At 48.7% G+C, this 18046-nt stretch overlaps 1 long non-coding RNA gene across 1 annotated transcript; it reads right to left on the bottom strand.

Moving 5' to 3' along the window:
• Positions 1-5290: 5290 nt before the first annotated feature.
• Positions 5291-17617, bottom strand: LOC105527206. The gene is made up of 3 exons (XR_001004205.1): positions 17547-17617; positions 6788-8099; positions 5291-6740 (listed from the first exon to the last, which is right to left on the bottom strand). It is a non-coding gene; the product is annotated as an uncharacterized LOC105527206 (long non-coding RNA).
• Positions 17618-18046: the final 429 nt, after the last annotated feature.

Consider the following 18046-nt stretch of genomic DNA (forward strand, 5'->3'; position numbering starts at 1 on the left):
TAATGTGGATATTATTAAACAATGGAAATGAATTTTGTACATTTCTGATCTTCAGCTGTGTTCCAGGAGCTGGACCGGGTGGGTGCCTTATTTATGTTTTCTCATTTTTAATTCTTACTAGGAGGTAGCAGTGCTAATCCTTTCAAAGATGAGAAAAGACCTTCTCTTCTTTTTTTTTTTTTCCTTTTTTTTTGGAAAGGGAAGATAAGCATCCATTTGCTAGTTTTGTTTTGTTTTTCTTTTTTTCAGTCCCGCAGGCCCACCCACCAGCCTGTCTACATGGTGCCAACCCCTCCCACAGGGCCTTGCCTGAGCCTCTCCTGACTGCTGCTTTCCCTGCCCAGCCTCTGGGCAGTGCCCTGCCAAGATAGAGATCCGTGCCTTTGCCCCAACATTCGTCTGCTCCTTCTATACGATCCCAAGTTATCCAGTTAAGAATCTGCTCTGGAATTCTCCTTGGGAGGCTGAAGCAGGAGAGTCACCTGAGCCCCGGAGGTCAAGGCTGCAGTGAGCCGTGATCGTACTACTGCACTCCAGCTTGGGTGACAGAGCAGAGACCCTGCCTCAAAAACAAACAAACAAAAAAAAAAAAGTATGACCTTTGTACATTAGAGCTTTCTTAAACGCTTGTTGAAAGAATGTTGAAGGAATTGTGCCAATCTTTGCTGGCTTTTATTTTTCCCACCTCTTAGCCCTAATTACACCATGATTATCTTCAATGATTCCTAAAAGTCATTTTGTTAGTTTTAGAATTTTTCAGCTCCTATACTTGGCCTGTGTTTCAGTGGTGACCTGCCTGCAGGCCCTTCCTACCTGCTCACTTTTGGTGGGTTTTGCGTTCCCTTAATGCCTTATTCTCATGCCTTCTTGTTCTGCTGTCCATGGTGGTGAAGGCAGAAGCTGGTTGGGTTGGGTGCTGCTTTTCTGTCCCCTGTTAACACCGCCGTACCTGTCTGAATGAGCCGGCTGCCGTCCCTGCCATCTCCTTTCCTCTGAGGACGACTTACTCATCCTTTTTCTTTTATTTATTTATTTTTTTAGAAACAGGATCTTGCTCTGTCACCCAGGCTGGAGTGCAGTGGTACAATCATAGTCCACTGTAACCTCGAACTCCTGGGCTCAAGTGATCCCTCCACCTCAGCCTCCTAGGACTTTGGGTGCATGCCACCACACCAGCTAATTCCTTAATTGTTTTTGTAGAAACAGGGGCTCACTATGTCTCACTAACTTGCCCAGGCTGGTCTTGACCTCTTGGCTTCAAGCAATCCTCCCACCTCTGCCTCCCAAAGTGCCAAGGCAGGAGGATCTCCCAAAATCCTTCCCCAAGTTTCAGTTCAATCAGTGCTTTGGCTTTCCCAACTCTAGTCTCCTGTGTCTCTGAGGATGTGGGAGCACAAAGCTAATCTGCCCCCCGCCTCTCCTGCCACGAGCCCCATGGTAGCTCGTACTCAGGCTTTGCAGGAAGGAACAAAGGTGGGGCTGCTGGCTGTGCACTTTGGCCTTTCTGTGGTCCAGAATCTAACAGCACTCACACCTTTGACTTCCACACTTGGGCCCCTAGCCAGTTTCCAGGCACAGGATGAGCAGGACTCATGAGTGTTTCTGTGTTCTCTTCTGGTGCAGATCAGTAAGCATGCATTTTCTGGAGAGAGCGACACCATGAGGAGCACAGGCAGTTTGGGGGCAATTGTGTTGTGGACGTGTCTTTCATGTACTTGACCTTCTTCCTCAAGGATGAAGACGAGCTCGAGCAAATGAGGAAGGTGAGCAGGGAGCCCCGAGGACCCAGTCATCCCGTTTCCAGTCACCCACTCCTGCATGTGGGTCCTGGAAGGCTCCAATAACTGGGCATTAAGGGTTTGTAGGAGCCTTAGGAACAGGTGCCTGGGCCTTAGGAACAGGTGCTCAACTGAAACGAGATGAAAACTGAGTAGAGTCACTCATGTTTTTTAAGTGTGCTCGGAAACCTCATGAACGAATCACAGAAGGGCAGATATAAATTACTATTTACTTAGTAGCCACACAAAACAGTCTCATCTTACTGGTCATCAGAGAACATGGGACGGCGTACAGCCCACAGACACTGTCAAGATCAGTGTCCACGAGTGAATGTAGTCAAGGCAGGTGGCTCCCAGCCCCTGTGGTGGAGACCTGGTGGCTTCCCACTGGGCCTGCCAGCCCTGGCCCATGATGCCATGTGGTGCCAGGAAAGGGAGGGCGGGAGCTTCAGACGCACTGGCACGAGTGTGCTCGCCCCTCCCTGCTGTCTCTTAGTGTGGAGGGAACCAAAGATCACATGTTGGGGGGCAGGAGGCCGGGTTCAAGTTCCTCCTCAGGTACTGCCGTGTGGCATGACCTCACCTGGGCCTCCGCATCCCACTGGGCTCCCCACCCTCCCAAGTGCCAGCCCCTGCTCACCTGGCTGGCTCTGGCCAGTGGGGCTGAGCCACCCACAGAGGGCGGCATAGGAGAGGAAGTAGGTGGCAAAGGAGTGGCTGTCCCAGAAAAGCAGGGCTGAGCTGCTCTTGTAGAGGCTGTGCTGCCCCTCCTCATGGGCCACCATGCCCAGGCAGTGCAGCGGCCCATGGTACTTGGACACTGAACATACAGGAGGCACAGGACACATGGTGGGCACAGACAAAGGCCCCGAGGCTGAGGGCTGTGACTGCTGCATCTGCGTCTGCAGACAGACCTGAGCCACCTCAGTGGGCGAGGTCAGGAACACCTGCAGAGGAGGAGGAGGCAGGGATAAGATGGCACCTACAGCTCTGCCCACAGCCTGGACCTGGCCTCCCACTGGCCTCGTGCTGTCCATGGTGACCTGCAGTTTTGCCATTTGCTTCCTCTCGCTGCCCGCGTGTCTTAAATGCCATGTCACCTGGCATGGAGGGACCCATTGCCCTTCATGAACACACATGGACAGAGTGAGTTGGATTTTCCTGAATCTATCCTTGGAGACGGTCTCAACCCACAGTCCCCGCAGCCACCTGAGAACCACTAAAGAGGCTAGTTTAAATGCAGGAGCTGCCTGCCACCCTCCGTTTGGACAGCAAGGCCCTGTGTGGGGCCTTGGAGGTAAACCCAGCTCATGCTGGCCGTTCATGCTCCCACCGTGTGGCACAGACACTGGAGGGTCAGGCAGCAGAGAGGTCGCTGTCCAGACTCCAGAGGGCAGAGCCCGAAGCAGGAGCAGGTGGCAGAACCCCACACAGCTGCCCCAAGAAGACATGGCCCTGCCTAATGCTGGTGCGTGCTGGGCAGGTAACCTGTCCCAACGTGCTTCGGCTCAGTCATCCTTTTGGCCAGCCACCCGCCCTCTCCCACCCACTCCTGACTCCGGAATGCCATCTCCCGCTCACCTTGCCACTCCAGCCTAGTTGCACTGACTGGAGGCCTGGGACTGCCCGCTCACCCAGTTGTCCCCCACTATGACAATGGGAACCTGAGAGAAGGCACAACCAGGGGCCCAGAGACTGAATTTTGTTAGCCCTGGGCAATGTAGGAAGGACCAAAGGCCTCAAGCCCATGCTGTGTCCACAGATGCAAGGTTGAGCCCCTCCGGCTGGCCCCTCTATGTTCTGACCAGGTGGCCGACACCACCCCTTTGGCCTTCTGGCTCTGCAGCACCCCGCCCCCACACCCGGCTCCCATCAGCTCTATTTTTATCCAAGAAGCACTCTGCCACGTGTCTATTTATATCACTCCCCATTGAGTTTCTGGTCTTTTTATAATCTGGGCCAAGCGTCCTCGGTCTTCATGACCCCCTCGAAGGTGAAGCGGGTTCTGAATGGCACCCAGCCTTCCAGGAGCCCACACAGCTCACCCGAATGGTAGCCCTGAGAAACTAAATGCTCCCAACTAATGGCAGTGCAAGAAACTCACACACCGTGGTGACAACTGTGGGGTTGAACGCGCTGTTCACAAGACGTCCCAGGTCCTTCACCCTCTGAGGCCCAGAGGGCACCCCCTGGCAAGGAGGAGTCACTCCCACTGAGTGGCTGAGAGGCTGGAGATTAATCCAGATGATGGCAAATGTTTATTCATAGCAAGAAAGAGACCAGTCGGGCAGAATTTTGACTCGTCAGTGCCAAGCCTCAAACCGACAGCTCAGGCCCCAGCCCCTGGCCATAAAGCCACCTGACCTCTTCCTAGGTCTTCAGCAGCTATTTGGGACCTTTGCCAGCTGGGCCCAGGAGCCCTGCTGTGAGGCCGGGATTTCCCCCAACCCGTCCAGACAGTTGAAAAGATGTCCTTAGAAAGCTTTCAGGATTTCAGCTGATTAATTAAATTATGTATCATCCACTTCCTGCAAAGATGTGGACAGTAATGGGCAGAGAGCCAGAGCATCTTGCCCTAGAACAGCAGGACGGGCACTATCTCTGCGTCCTGTCAGCTCGGTGTGAGGTCCTCTCTGTGCATAGACCGGCCCCTAGAATCCTCCCCAGCCCGGTTCACAGATGACAAACCTGAGGCAAGAAGGCTCATGGGTCTATGCAGCCAGGAGGGGTCTGAGCTGAGACTTAAAAGCAAAACTGAGTTGGGTCTTCCTGAATCTATCCTTGGAGACGGTCTCAACCCACAGTCCCCGCAGCCACCTGAGAACCACTAAAGAGGCTAGTTTAAATGCACGTTTCATCTCCACCTGCTCCCTGGGGCTGATTCCTTAGGTCTCGGGTGGGGCCTGGAAATCTGCCTTCCTGGCTGTTTTCCAAGGCAGTGAGCCAGCCCCACTGGCCGACTCTAACCTCAGAGGTCTAGAGAGGGGAACCTGTGGCCAACACCATACAGCAAGACAGACTAGAGCCTGGATCCCCTCACCGAGGCTGGGCTGCCTGCTTGCTTGGGTTGGAAGGAGGCAAAGCTGGCACAGCAGGGCCTGGCTCTGTACCCCACACCCGGAGGAAAGCCAGGCTGTGTTCTCCTGTCTCCCTGGCTCCATCTTACTCTGGCCCATTGCAGCCCTACAGATAGGAACTATGTTTCTGATGTTTGTAATTCTAAAAACATGTTTTAGAAAACTGGAAATAAGAAACAAACCCTCTTTTCCACCAGCACAGAGAAGGACAGGCTGTCAGCCAGCAGGCCCATGCACAGATCCCACCATACTCACAGCCAGGCCTGTCCAGCGGAGGGAACAAAGAAGGTCCTGCCGGGGTGGAGCTGACATTCCAGTGGGTGCTGGGTGATGAAGGCAGAGAAACAGTGGGGCTGAGGTGGGGGCTTTCCCTAGGGAGGATGTCTTAGTCCATTCGGGCTGTTGTGACAAAAAAAAAAAAACCATAAACTGGGTGGCTTATAAACAGAAAGTTATTCTCACAATTCTGGAGACAAAGTCCAAGATCATGGGGCCAGCACATTTTGTGTCTGGTAAGGGACCACTTTCCGATTCCCTGTGTCCTCACATGGCAGAAGAGGCAAGGGGGCTAAGGCCTCTTACAAAGGCACTTGGTTGGGTGCAGTGGCTCACACCTGTAATCCTAGCACTTTGGGAGGCCAAGACTGGAGGATCACTTGAGCCTCGGAGTTCAAGACCAGCCTGGGCAACGTGACAAAACCTTATCTCTACAAAAACAAGTCAGAAGAGAAAGTGGGAATCAATTCCTGTCTTTAAGAGTCCTGAGTGGGGCCTCCCAACAGAGGCAGGGAGGGTTAGAGTCTCTCCGCTCTCCTTCCCTTGCCCTCTGTCCCAGAGGTTGCTGAAAGCTGTTGCTGCCCCCAGGCAGGTCTGGGGCCAGAGACATAAGCGTACACCCACTGGAAGGGGACCCCACAGCTGGACCTGGCTGCAGGGGACATGGAGTGGCCTTGAGGGACCCGCAGCTGGAGGGAGAAGGAAAGTCAAGGGGCACATACTGGGCAAATGTTAGGTTTCGAAAACTCAGGGAAATCCAGATACTGCCCAAGAAAAGAGGTTCTAGAACCAGGATTTTCAAATTTAGAAAATTCAAAAAATCAAGTGGAAAAGAAGATTGTTTCTGGGAAACAAAGGCCTCCCAGAAAACCAGAAACACCGGTGGAAGTCACGAAAGAAAAGATAGGCTTGGTGGATGTCTTTTCATCTACCTGTGAATGTTAGGGGCTTGGGAAGGAGAAGAGGAAGCAGGTCTGGAGATGGCGAATATGATCAATACATAATAGTAGAAATTTTCCCTGATCAGAAGAGGGCATGAGTTTGCACATTCAAAAGGTCGGTAGAGTTCTAGGCAGGTTTACATTAAAGAAAAAAATACACCCTTGGCATCTCCTGGTGACATTCTTGAAATCTACAGATAAAATCAAAGAGAATTCCCAACAGAATAAACAGATAATTGACAAAGGAGGAAGGAAAAAAAAAAAACAACAACACACACATTGGCAGCAGATTCCTCATCTGCAGCACTGAAAGCCGGAGGGCTCTGGCTGGACTGGGCCCAGGAAGCCTCACCAGAGCATCAACACCATTCGCTGACCAGACTCAGAAACATATTTTGCAGATGAGCAAGAGGAATTCAGAGGATATTTCCCACTCGTGTTACGTCTGAGGAAAATCATCAAGAAAGGCTCTAATAAAACGGCAGTTGAGCAGAGTAGAGACCCCAAGATGGAAGGAGAAGGAATCGTTGTTAGTTGAGTCTCACAGTTTATAGGAAAATATCAGTGGAAGGTGGCAGGGATAAGAGCCTTCTTGGGGTAGCTCCTACTGGGGAGGGCAGGGCAGAAGGAAGCAGAGAGAGTCCTAGGGGGAGGCAGGTGCTTACCCTGTTTCCAACAGGCTGGATTGAACTGTCCTCCCTGGTTTGTTTATAATGTTTCTATATAATGATTAGGAAGCAACCTTTTGCTGAAATGACAGATTGAGAATTAGAAAGAGAATAAATAGTAATTTGCCCAAACCATCAAAACTATGGAAAAAGGAGTAAAATAAACCATTCACATAGAATAAAGTGACATTAAAATGTCAGATCCCTCAGTTGTTCTAACAAAATCTGAGACTGCTTTAGACTGGGTTAGAAAACAAAATCCAGCTATAGTTGTTTACAAAAAAAAAATCTGAAACAGGATAGTAAGAGGAGGTTCAAAATTACGAATTGGGTCAGGTGCAGTGGCTCACGCACGCCTATAATCCCAGCACTTTGGGAGGCCAAGGTGGGTGGGTCGCTTGAGCCCAGGAGTTTTGAGATCAGTCTGGGTGACATGGCAAGACCTGTCTCTACCAAAAAAATTACAAATAGTTAGCTGGGTGTGGTGGCTCGTGCCTGTAGTCTCAGCTACTTGGGAGGCCAAGACAGGAGGATTGCTCGTGCCCAGGAGGCGGGGGTTGCAGTGAGCCGAGATCGTGCCACTGCACTCTAGCCTGGGCGGAAAAAGTGAGATCTTGTCTCACTAACAAAAAAAAACAAAACAAAACACCCAAAATTAAAAGTTTGACAAAAGCATACCTGGCACATGTAACCAAAAATAAAGAATCGGCAAAGTTAATATCTAAGTGGGTTTTAGGGTCCAAAGCATTAAAAGGATGAAGAGGACATTAGGTAAAGATAAAAAGTTCAATCTGTGGAGAAGATGAATAATGACTTCCATTAACCTTTGGACCTCAACTCGCATGATAACCAACTCTAATGGAGAATGAGAGGTGATGGCTGAGGAGGGCTCTAGGCCCGGAAGGTCTAGGTTTGAATTCCCACTCCACTCACTGATAAGCATGGTGTGACATTAATTCTCTGTGCCTTGCCTTCCTCATCTGTAGAAGAGGTTGCTAATCCTTTAACAGGCATTAAATGGAAGAGTTATTGCAGGTTGTAATGTGACTGTTACTCAACAGATGTGAGCTATTTTAATTATATATAAACACTACTGGCAATAAAAGGAGAACTTTAACAGATGCACACATGAAACTCTAGGGAGTGAAGTGTGGGAGGCAGAATTAGTTACTTGTCCTCGCTAAGCCTCAGTTTCTCCTTCTGTGAAATGGGTAAAAAGGGTGCCTTACTCACAGTGTTGGCGAGACTCCCAGAGATGTTTACTACCTGTACAGCACACAGGACTGTGAGAAGTGTTTGTGAACTGTTCTGGAGGGTTGAATCTTTGTCCTTTGAGAGAGGCTGGATTTTTGGCTGAACCTGAAATAAAAGGAAACAAACCTCAATGCAAAGTCACAAGCTATCATCGTGGGCTTGAGGTGACTCCCATTCAAGGAAGGGAATGAAGGTATCAGTTAGTGCATCAGGACCTGGGGTGATCACTCCCCAGGAGGCCATTACCCTGTTCAATCTCCATGAATAGGGAGGGAGATAAACCTTCACAGGTAAGAGGAGTGAGGCTCAGAGACACTGAGTCATTTGTGAGGTCGCTGAGCTGATGAGCAGCTGAGGGAAAATTCAAATCTGGGGAGGGTCTTACCGCATAGTCCAGCATCCCTGGAGCCTCTTGTCCATGCCAGGTGTTTGGAGCAATGGGACATCTCATAAATAGTGTGTGCAACCTCCCAGGGGACAACTTCTGCTGTCAGCTGCCCAGACCAATCAACTGTAGAGAGCAGCAGCCCAAAGATAAGACACCAGCGTTGAGTTGGACAGATGCTGGCTTGACCTTGGGATGTCACGTGCACACACATAAACACACACACAGACACTCCCACTGGACATGAGGATTACAGAAGCTCACAGGATGTGCCTGGTGCCCAGCAGGTGCTTGGTCAATGTTCCTTTCCCCTCCAGCAGCTCCTGCCTACTCTTCCTTGCCAGGACCCCATCCTATCCATCACCCTACACTTCAAGTTTCTGGGCCACTTTAGGTCACCAGTCCCTCTCTCCTCTTCCAGGTGAGGAAGGTATGCTTGGGGGACACCCATGTGACACAGTCGAGGTGAGTCTCCTCACTTGTTTTTTTTTTTCTCAGGCACGTACATTGGAGAGAGTTGGAGTGATTGGAAGCCCGTTTCTATATACAATTCCAGGTGGGCAGCTGCTTTTCCAACAGACCAGATTGAACCTTCCTCCCTGGTTTGTCCTGGCAAATTCCCGCTGGGGCTGAACCATAGGCTGGGTTCACGGCCAAGTCCATCCTCAGCTTGGTCAGCTGGGACCAAGATGCTAAGGTTTCCTCCCACCCAGAGCAAGGGCACCCACATTGTTCTAATGCAGGACTCCCCGAAACAGTTTCTTAAAAGAAATAGAAAAGTCAAAACTTGTCAGTATATCCATGAACAGTACATCCATAAACCCATGAACATGATCTTCAGAACAGCAATCATCATTTCAGAAAAACTGGATCATTGTCTCCCAGGTGCCAGTGTGCAGCTGTGAGGTGTCTGTGCCAGAGGCCTGAGGAAGGGCCCAGGAATGTGGCCTGTTCTTGAGAACTGAGGCACTGCGGCTGGCCCCCTGTGAGCTGGTTCCTCCTCAATACACCCCACACCTCAATGAACTAGAGTTCCAGGCTCTCAGATGCCCCAGAATGGAAACCAAGAAAACCCATGTCCTTCAGCTGGACATTCCCAAATAAGTCCCTTCACCCTTTCCTTGTGTTTGGGGTTGTATGTTCTTAAAGTGGCCCAGTGGGACCCTTCCCTGTTGTTTTCCCTGGGCCCCAGGGCAAGCTGTAAATAGTGGTCACCAGTCCAGTCCTGTGTTTGCTGGCAGTACTGAACTTGGCCCCTTTTCCCACTGAGGGAGGGCAAACCTGACTGCAAGGCAAGACACATCATCCTGAGCCAGGTTTGTGGGAGGCTGTCTCCTCTTTTTTCAGTGAACCCAGGTGTTGTCAGAGGAAGTAACTTCTTATTGTAGGGTTGGGATTTCATCCAGCACAGGCATAAGGGCTCAGCCTTGGCCTTAAAATGTTCTGTCCCTAGGCCTCATGTAGGTCTGGGCCCTTCTGCCAGCCAATTTTCTGCATGACCTTGAACCGGTCACTGTACCTTTTGTGAGAGGAGGCAGTTAGGGGCTGGCTAGGCAGGTAGAGATGGAGAGTCTCAGGAGAGAACAACGCCCACAAGGAAGCATGTGCACTGCCCCTGTTATGTAGCTAGCAGGTGGAGATGTGGTTAAGAACTTCCTCTTATACCAGGATGTTTGCTCAGAATGGACTGTCCCAACTTAGGCACAAGCACAATAAATCAACTAAATGTCCTTAACTTGACCCAGCTTATTATAATATCATGAACATGACATCTACATTGCAGTTTTACCACCACCCCCCCCAACTGGGCTTTTCTGTGGTGCCTATGGGTAATAATTACGATGGAGTAACTGTGGACAGCAACGCACCTGCACAGTAAGAAGTGGAACTAGGAAGCAACCTGGAAGTAGGAGGTTATGTAAGATGCAAATGAGAAAAACATCCCTAGAAAGAAGGGATAAAAACCCTTGGATGAGCTGGTCAGCAGCAACCCACTTTCAGGTCCCCTGTCTTTACTGAGAGCTGTCTTTCTGTCGCTTGATAAAACTCTACTCTGCCTTACCCACTCTCCTGTTTCTGCATACCTCATTCTTCGTGGTCACGAGATAAGAACTTGGAACTTGCTAAATTAAGGAGTAAGGAAACTGCAACATTTCCTAGGAGCTCACCCAGGATAACCCAGACCTCTGTTAACACTGTACAGTTCACCCAGCCCTCCTAATGGTTATATCAAAAAACCCCACAAAGGACAGTCCTAGTGGATCAGGGAAACAAACCCTAGAACATCCCTAGAAGAGGCACCAGCCCGTGAAGCCAGTTCTCTTGGTCAATCCTATCGACCCTGTCCAGGTCCCCCCTTAAACTTGCCCCATCGTAGAAATTTTTGTTCTAGTTGAGTCCAAGCCTCACTGATGCCCCTACAAGAAATGCCTTGTGAATATGGCCCTATTAAGGCACAGGTCCCCTTTTCTCTAAAGGGAGAGCTAAAGGTAGCTCTTTGTAGGTTTTCAGGCGACCCTGGCAGGTATATAAAGGCCTTCCAGGATTTAACCCAAGTATTTGAACTCTCCTGGAAGGACATTATATTACTCTTAAAGGAAACCCTGACCACTGTGGAGAAACAGGCCTCCCTGCAAGTTGCAGAGAAATTTGGAAATGAGCTTTGTACATCCTATAGTGCCAGAGAAGACAAGGAGCCTTATTCAATTGGAAAGACAGTGATACCATTGGAGGACCCTAAATGGGACCATGATGATAACATGGGAGAATGGAGGAGGAAACACTTTCAGGTGTGCGTATTGGAGGGCTTAGAAAGGACTAGAGCTAAGCCTTTCAATTACTCAAAACTATGATCAACCAGAGATTAGATGAGAATCCCTCTGGCTTTCTGGAAAGGCTAAGAGAGCACTTGGTAAAGCACACCCCTCTATCACCTGATTCAGCTGAGAGACAACTAATCGTAAATGATAAATGCATTACTCTGGCAACACCACATATCAGGAGGAAGCTACAAAAACAGACCGTAGGACCAGGTAGCACTTTAGAAAACCACCTAAAGGTGATGACCTTGGTCTTTTATGATAGAGATCAGGAGGAGGCTTAGGAGAAAGGGAGGAGACATAAGAAAAAGGCAGAGGCTCTAACAGCTGCTCTACAGGCCTCCAGACCCCAGGATCACCTAGGTGCACCTGCTAATTGCTACAAGTGTGGCAAACCAGGGCACTTCTAAGAAGAATTGCCCAGCCAGCAAGAGAAGATCACCTTGACCCTGTCCAGCCTGTGGTGGGTACCACTGGAAGGCAGGCAGACTGTCCCCAGAGGTACAGGTCGCTGGGTCCAGAGCCAGCCTCACAGTTGGTCCAGCAAAACTGAAAGGTCCGAGGACTCGACTCCCCGGCTCCAACATCTCAGGTTGCCATCACCATCCAGGAGCCCCAGGTGATTCTGGAGGTCGAAGGGAGGAAGGTGAACTTCCTTCTCAATACCAGAGCTGCCATTTCTGTTCTCCTCTCCTCCCTTAGTACGAATGTGATGGGCATCTCAGGAAAGCCCTTAACCTGATACTTTTCCCAATCCCTTAGTTGTAGCTGGGAAGACCTCTTGTTTACTCATGGCTTTTTTTTTTTTTTTTTTTTTGAGGCGGAGTCTCGCTCTATCGCCCAGGCTGGAGTACTGTGGCCGGATCTCAGCTCACTGCAAGCTCCGCCTGCCGGGTTCACGCCATTCTCCTGCCTCAGCCTCCCGAGTAGCTGGGACTACAGGCGCCCGCCACCTCGCCCGGCTAGTTTTTTGTATTTTTTAGTAGAGACGGGGTTTCACTGTGTTAGCCAGGATGGTCTCGATCTCCTGACCTTGTGATCCGCCCGTCTCGGCCTCCCAAAGTGCTGGGATTACAGGCTTGAGCCACCGCGCCCGGCCTACTCATGGCTTTTTAATCATGCCTGAAAGCTCTACTCCTCTGCTAGGTAGGTATATTTTAACTCATATGGGGACCACCATCCTTATGGCTCCAGGATAGACTCTTTATAAACCCAAATATATAATGGGTTTATATATATGAACATATATGTTCTTTCCACTATTATCCCACACCTTTAATATTCATTTCCATGCCTGTTCTCTAGATTTCTGTTTATGTAAATTAGAAAACGCAAGCAGTTCTTTTCCATTGTAGTGCACATCCTCATAGGTTACACTCTCAACCTCACCTCTAGGGGCCCACCAAGACTTTAGTCTAGTTATAGGTCTAGAAGCAAAGAGAGGTGTTGGGAGTGGTTCCTGAGAAGAATCGACATTATCTTGCCTGGCAACCGCCTCAGGGGAGGCCATCACTCTTTCCTCCAGCAGCACAGGGTTTATCTCCAAAGGTGTAAAGGCTGATGGCAGTATGGGTCAGGGAGGGGATGTTGCCATATCACACTGTTCCATTATATTGATGACATTATGCTAATTGGATCCAGTGAAAAAGAAGTAGCAAACGCACTGGACTTACTGATGAGACATTTGCATGCCAAAGGATGTGAAATAAATCCAACTAAAATTCAGGGACTTTCCACCTCAGTAAAATTCCTTTTCTTTTATTTATTTATTTATTTATTGAGATGGAGTTTCGCTCCATCACCCAGGCTGGAGTGCAGTGGCATGATCTTGGCTCACTGCAACCGCTGCCTCCTGGATTCAAGCTATTCTCTTGCCTCAGCCTCCCGAGTAGCTGAGATTACAGGTGCATACCACCAAGCCTGGCTAACTTTTGTAATTAGTAGAGACAGGGTTTCACCATGTTGGCCAGGCTGGTCTCGAACTCCTGACCTCAGGTGATCTGTCCACTTCAGTCTCCCAAAGTGCTGGGAATACAGGCATGAGCCTCTGTATCCAGCCCTCAGTAAAATTTCTAGGGCTCCAGTGGTGTGGAGCCTGTGGAGATATTCCTTCTAAGGTGAAGGATAAGTTCCTGGACTTGGCCCCTCCCACAACCAAGAAAAAGGTATAATGCCTAGTGGTACAATTTGGATTTTGGAGGCAATACATTTCTCATTTGGGTTTGTTAATCTGGCCCATTTATCAAGTGACCCAAAGGGTCAGTTTTGAGTGGGGTCCAAGACAAGAGAAGGCTCTGCAACAGGTCCAGGCTGCTGTGCAAGCTGCTCTGCCACTTGGGCCATATGACCCAGCAGATCTAATGGTGCTTGAGGTGTCAGTGGCAGATAGGGATGCTGTTTGGAGGCTTTGGCAGGCCCCCATAGGTGAATCACAGCAGAGGCCTCTAGGATTTTGGAGCAAGGCCCTGCCATCTTCTGCAGATACTATTCTCCTTTGGAGAGACAGTTCTTGACCTGTTACTGGGCTTTCAAGGAAACTGAACGTTTGACTGTGGGTTATCAAGTCATCATGGAACCTGAACTGCCTTTCATAAACTGGGTGCTTTCTAACCCATCTAGCCATAAAGTGGGTCACGCACAGCAGCATTCCATCATCAAATGGAAGTGGTATATATGTGACTGGGCATGAGCAGGTCCTGAGGGCACAAGTAGGTTACATGAGGAAGTGGCTAAAATGCCTGTGGCCTCCACTCCTGCCACCTGCCTTCTCTCCCCAAGCCTGCACCGATGGCCTCATGGGGAGTTCCATAAGATCAGTTGACAGAGGAAGAGAAGACTAAGGCCTGGGTTCACAAACAATATGCAGGCACTACCCACAAGTGGAGAGCTGCAGCACTGCAGCTCCTTTCTAGGACACCTCTGAAGCAGTGAAGGGAAGTCTTCCCAGTGGGCAGAACTTCGAGCCGTGCACCAGGCTGTGCACTTTGCATAGAAGGAGAAATGGTCAGATGTGCAATATATATACTGATTTGTGGACTGTAACTAATGGTTTGGCTGGGTATTTGGGGACTTGGAAGAAGTATGATTGGAAAATTGATGACAAAGAAATTTGGGGAAGAAGTGTGTGGATGGAATTCTCTCAGTGGTCAAAAACTGTGAAGACATTTGTATCCCATGTGAGTGCTAACCAACCAGGGCCCTCAGCAGAGGAGAATTTTAATAATCAAGTGGATAGGGTGACAAGTTCTGTGGACCCCACTCAGCCTTTCCCCAGCCACCCTTGTCATCACTCAATAGGCCCATGAACAAAGTGTCCACGGCCAATTTGCCAGCAGCAGAAACCAACACTGAGCTCTCGATATGGAACCAATCCTCAGAGTAATCAGCCAGCTACCTGGTGGCAGGTTGATTATATTGGACCTCTTCCATTAAGAAAAGGGTAGAGGTTTGTCTGCACTGGAATAGACACTTACTCCACATATGGGTTTGCCTGTCTTGCACACAATGCTTCTGCCAAGACTACCATCTGTGGACTCACAGAATGACGTATTCACCATCGTGGTATTCTACACAGCATTGCCTCTGACCAAGGCACTCACGTTATGGCTAAAGAAGTGCAGCAGTTGGCTCGTGCTTATGGAATTCACTGGTCTTACCATGTTCCCCATTATCCTGAAGCAGCTGGATTGATAGGATGCTGGAATGGCCTTTTGAAGTCACAATTATAATGTCAAGTAGGTGACAATACTTTGCAGGGCTGAGGCAAAGTTTTCCAGAAGGCTGTGTATGCTCTGAATCAGCACCCAATATGTTTCTCCCATGGCCAAGATTTACGGGTCCAGGAATCAAGGGGTGAAAGTGGAAATGGCACCACTCACCACCACCCCTAGTGTTCACTAGCAAAATTTTTGCTTCCTGTTTCTGCAACATTATGTTCTACTGGCCTAGAGGTCTTAGTTCCAGAGGGAGGAACGCTGTCACCAGGTGACACAACAATGATTCCATTAAACTGGAAGTTAAGATTGCCCCCTGGACACTTTGGGCTCCTCCTACTTTTAAGTCAACAGGATAAGGGAGTTACAGTGTTGGCTGGGACTATTATCCCGGACTGTCAAAGCGAAATCAGTCTACTATTCCACAATGGAGGTAAGGAAGAGTATGCATGGAATACATGAGATCCATTAGGGCCTCTCTTAGTATTACCATACCCTGTGATTAAGGTCAATGGAAAACTATAACAGTCCAATCTAGACAGAACTGCGAATGTCCCAGACCTTTCAGAAATAAAGGTTTGGGTCACTCCACCAGGAAAAGAAACCACAACCTGCTGAGGTGTTTGCTGAAGGCAAAGGGAATACAGAATGGGTAGTAGAAGAAGGTGGTTATCAATACCAGCTATGACCATGTGATCAGCTGCAGAAACGAGGACTGTAGTTGTCATTATGATTTCCTCCTTCTTTTGTTAAAAACATGTTTGTGCATGTACACACTTGTACTAAGAAAATATCTTCATTTCAGTTTTCCTTTATCATGTGACATAAGATTTTTTGACTTCATGTCAGAATTTAAGTATTGCTAACTTTATGTAATAGTATTTGGGTTGGGGATAGGTGCACTTCCAGTTGTATGAAGGATAGTTGTATTATGTTAGGTGTAATTACGACTTTATTATTGTCCTTTTTGAAGATTATGTATGATCTTAGCAGATGTGTATGGGTTCAAGTTGACAAGTGGTGGACTTGTGATGGTTAATACTGAGTGTCGACTTGATTGGACTGAAAGATGCAAAGTATTGATCCTGGGTATCTGGGAGGGTGTTGTCAAAGGAGATTAACATTTTGAGTCAGTGGGGTGGGAAAGGCAGATCCACCCTTAATATGGGTGGGCACCATCTAATCATCTGCCAGTGTGGCTAAACGTGAAGAGACTAGACTGGCCCAGCCTCCCAGCCTACATCTTTCTTCCATGTTGGATACTTCCTGCCCTCAAGCATTGGACTCCAAGTTCTTCAGTTTTGGGACTCAGACTGGCTTCCTTGCCCCTCAGCTTGCAGATGGCCTGTTGTGGAACCTTGTGATCATATGAGTTAATAAGAAAATCACATATACATACATACATATATACATATATATATATATATTTAGTTCTGTCCCTCTAGAGAATGCTAATACAGCAGTTAATATTTATACTAAGTGTGCTTTCTTAGTTATCCATGCCCATAGCACTATCTGGAAAGGGAGACACTTCCTCACAGCCAATGGTCTCCCATTAAACACAATCAGGAAATTGACAGGCTGCTATTCTCAATCTTCTTTCCATGGGAAGTGGCAGTAATACATTGTAAAGGCCATCAAAAGGGGACAGATAAAACAGCTGAGCTAAATAAGTTGGCAGACCAAGCTAAATTGGCAGCAAAAGCGCCCCATATTTCTGATCCACTTGAGGTCCCCCTGATCTGGAAGGGCTCCATAAAAGAAAAAAAAACCCTCAGTACTCTCCTGTGGAGATATAATGGGCCACCTCTCAGGGAAAGAGCTTTCAGCTCTCAGGATGGTGACATGCAGAGGATGGCAATAGGTAAAAAATTATTTTAAATGGTCAAACAGGTACTTAATGTTTGTGAGGCTTGCCTTAAAAATAACGCCAACTAACAGATTCTTCCCCCAGAACACAAAGAATAGGAGGCTACCCAAGGGAAGACTGGCAGATGGAATTCACCCATATTCCAAGGATAAGGGACATCCAGCCTCTGTTCGTATGGGTGGATACCTTCACTAACTGGGTAGAAGTATTGCCATGCCAGACAGAGAAAGCCTCTGAGGTAATAAAAGTACAAATCAATGAGACAAGTATTTGCTTTGGACTCCCTAAGTACCTCCAGAGTGATAATGGTCTCGAGCTTACTGAACCACAATTTCCTCCCACACTTAGTAAGGAAACACCTGAGCTAAATAAAAGAGACATCCCTGCAATATTTAATGTCACACCACTGCCCATTGCCAGGTTATCAGAGATAATTTGGAGAGTCTCATGCCATCTCTGCATTTAGCAACCTGGTCAAGTATCTGCTGGACTTCTAGGCCACAGAAAGATGGCCACAGAGGGGTGAATAAATTGGCTGAGGGTTCTTGGGAAGAAAGACACAATGAGGCAGTAGGAGGTGGGGAAGAAAAGAAGACAGACTTTCACAGTGAAATTAGGCAGTGGGGAGCGATCAATTTCCCCACGTCAGGGAGAACAAGGTATAGGTGGGGAAGGAGGTGGCTGGGAGCAGAAGGAAGTGGACTCAAGATGGAAAGGGAGCCGCTGTGTCCATGGCAATACCACTTGGAGAGGTCGTCTTCATGCCGTCAAGCCTTTTCCCCTGGGCTTTTGATTGTGTCTGTGCCCCATTTCTTGTCCTTTCTGCAGATGTCCAGCGAGATTACCTCATCCTTGTGCTGTTCTTCTGTGGCTTTCCGGGCAGCAGAGATCTTGAACTTCCTTTCTAACACTGTGCCAGGTAAAGCAGGCAGCATTCCTCTGCCCTTTCTCTTGTGCCCACCTGGAGTGGTCTAGACTTCAGTGAGAACCCTGCCAGCCGAGTCCTGTGCATCCACTACCTTAACACAGCGTGTTTTCCCACTAGAAACCCTGCTGTGTTCTCCTGGCCCAAGTAGGGGATTCCATGCCTTCCCTTTCATGGTCTTAGCACCAGCAGCCTAGTTTCTCCCTTCCAGAGTCTCCAGGGATGGCAAATGTAAGTGGAGACAAATCTCATCAGGTGCCCATCCCGCAAAAGGTTAAGTGTGTATTTGTGGCTGTGGTGCCTTTGTGTTTTCATTCTCTTCCCCTTTTTGTAAAATTTG

The sequence above is a fragment of the Colobus angolensis genome, unplaced genomic scaffold, assembly GCF_000951035.1.
Source record: "Colobus angolensis palliatus isolate OR3802 unplaced genomic scaffold, Cang.pa_1.0 Scaffold61, whole genome shotgun sequence".
NCBI lineage: Eukaryota > Metazoa > Chordata > Mammalia > Primates > Cercopithecidae > Colobus > Colobus angolensis.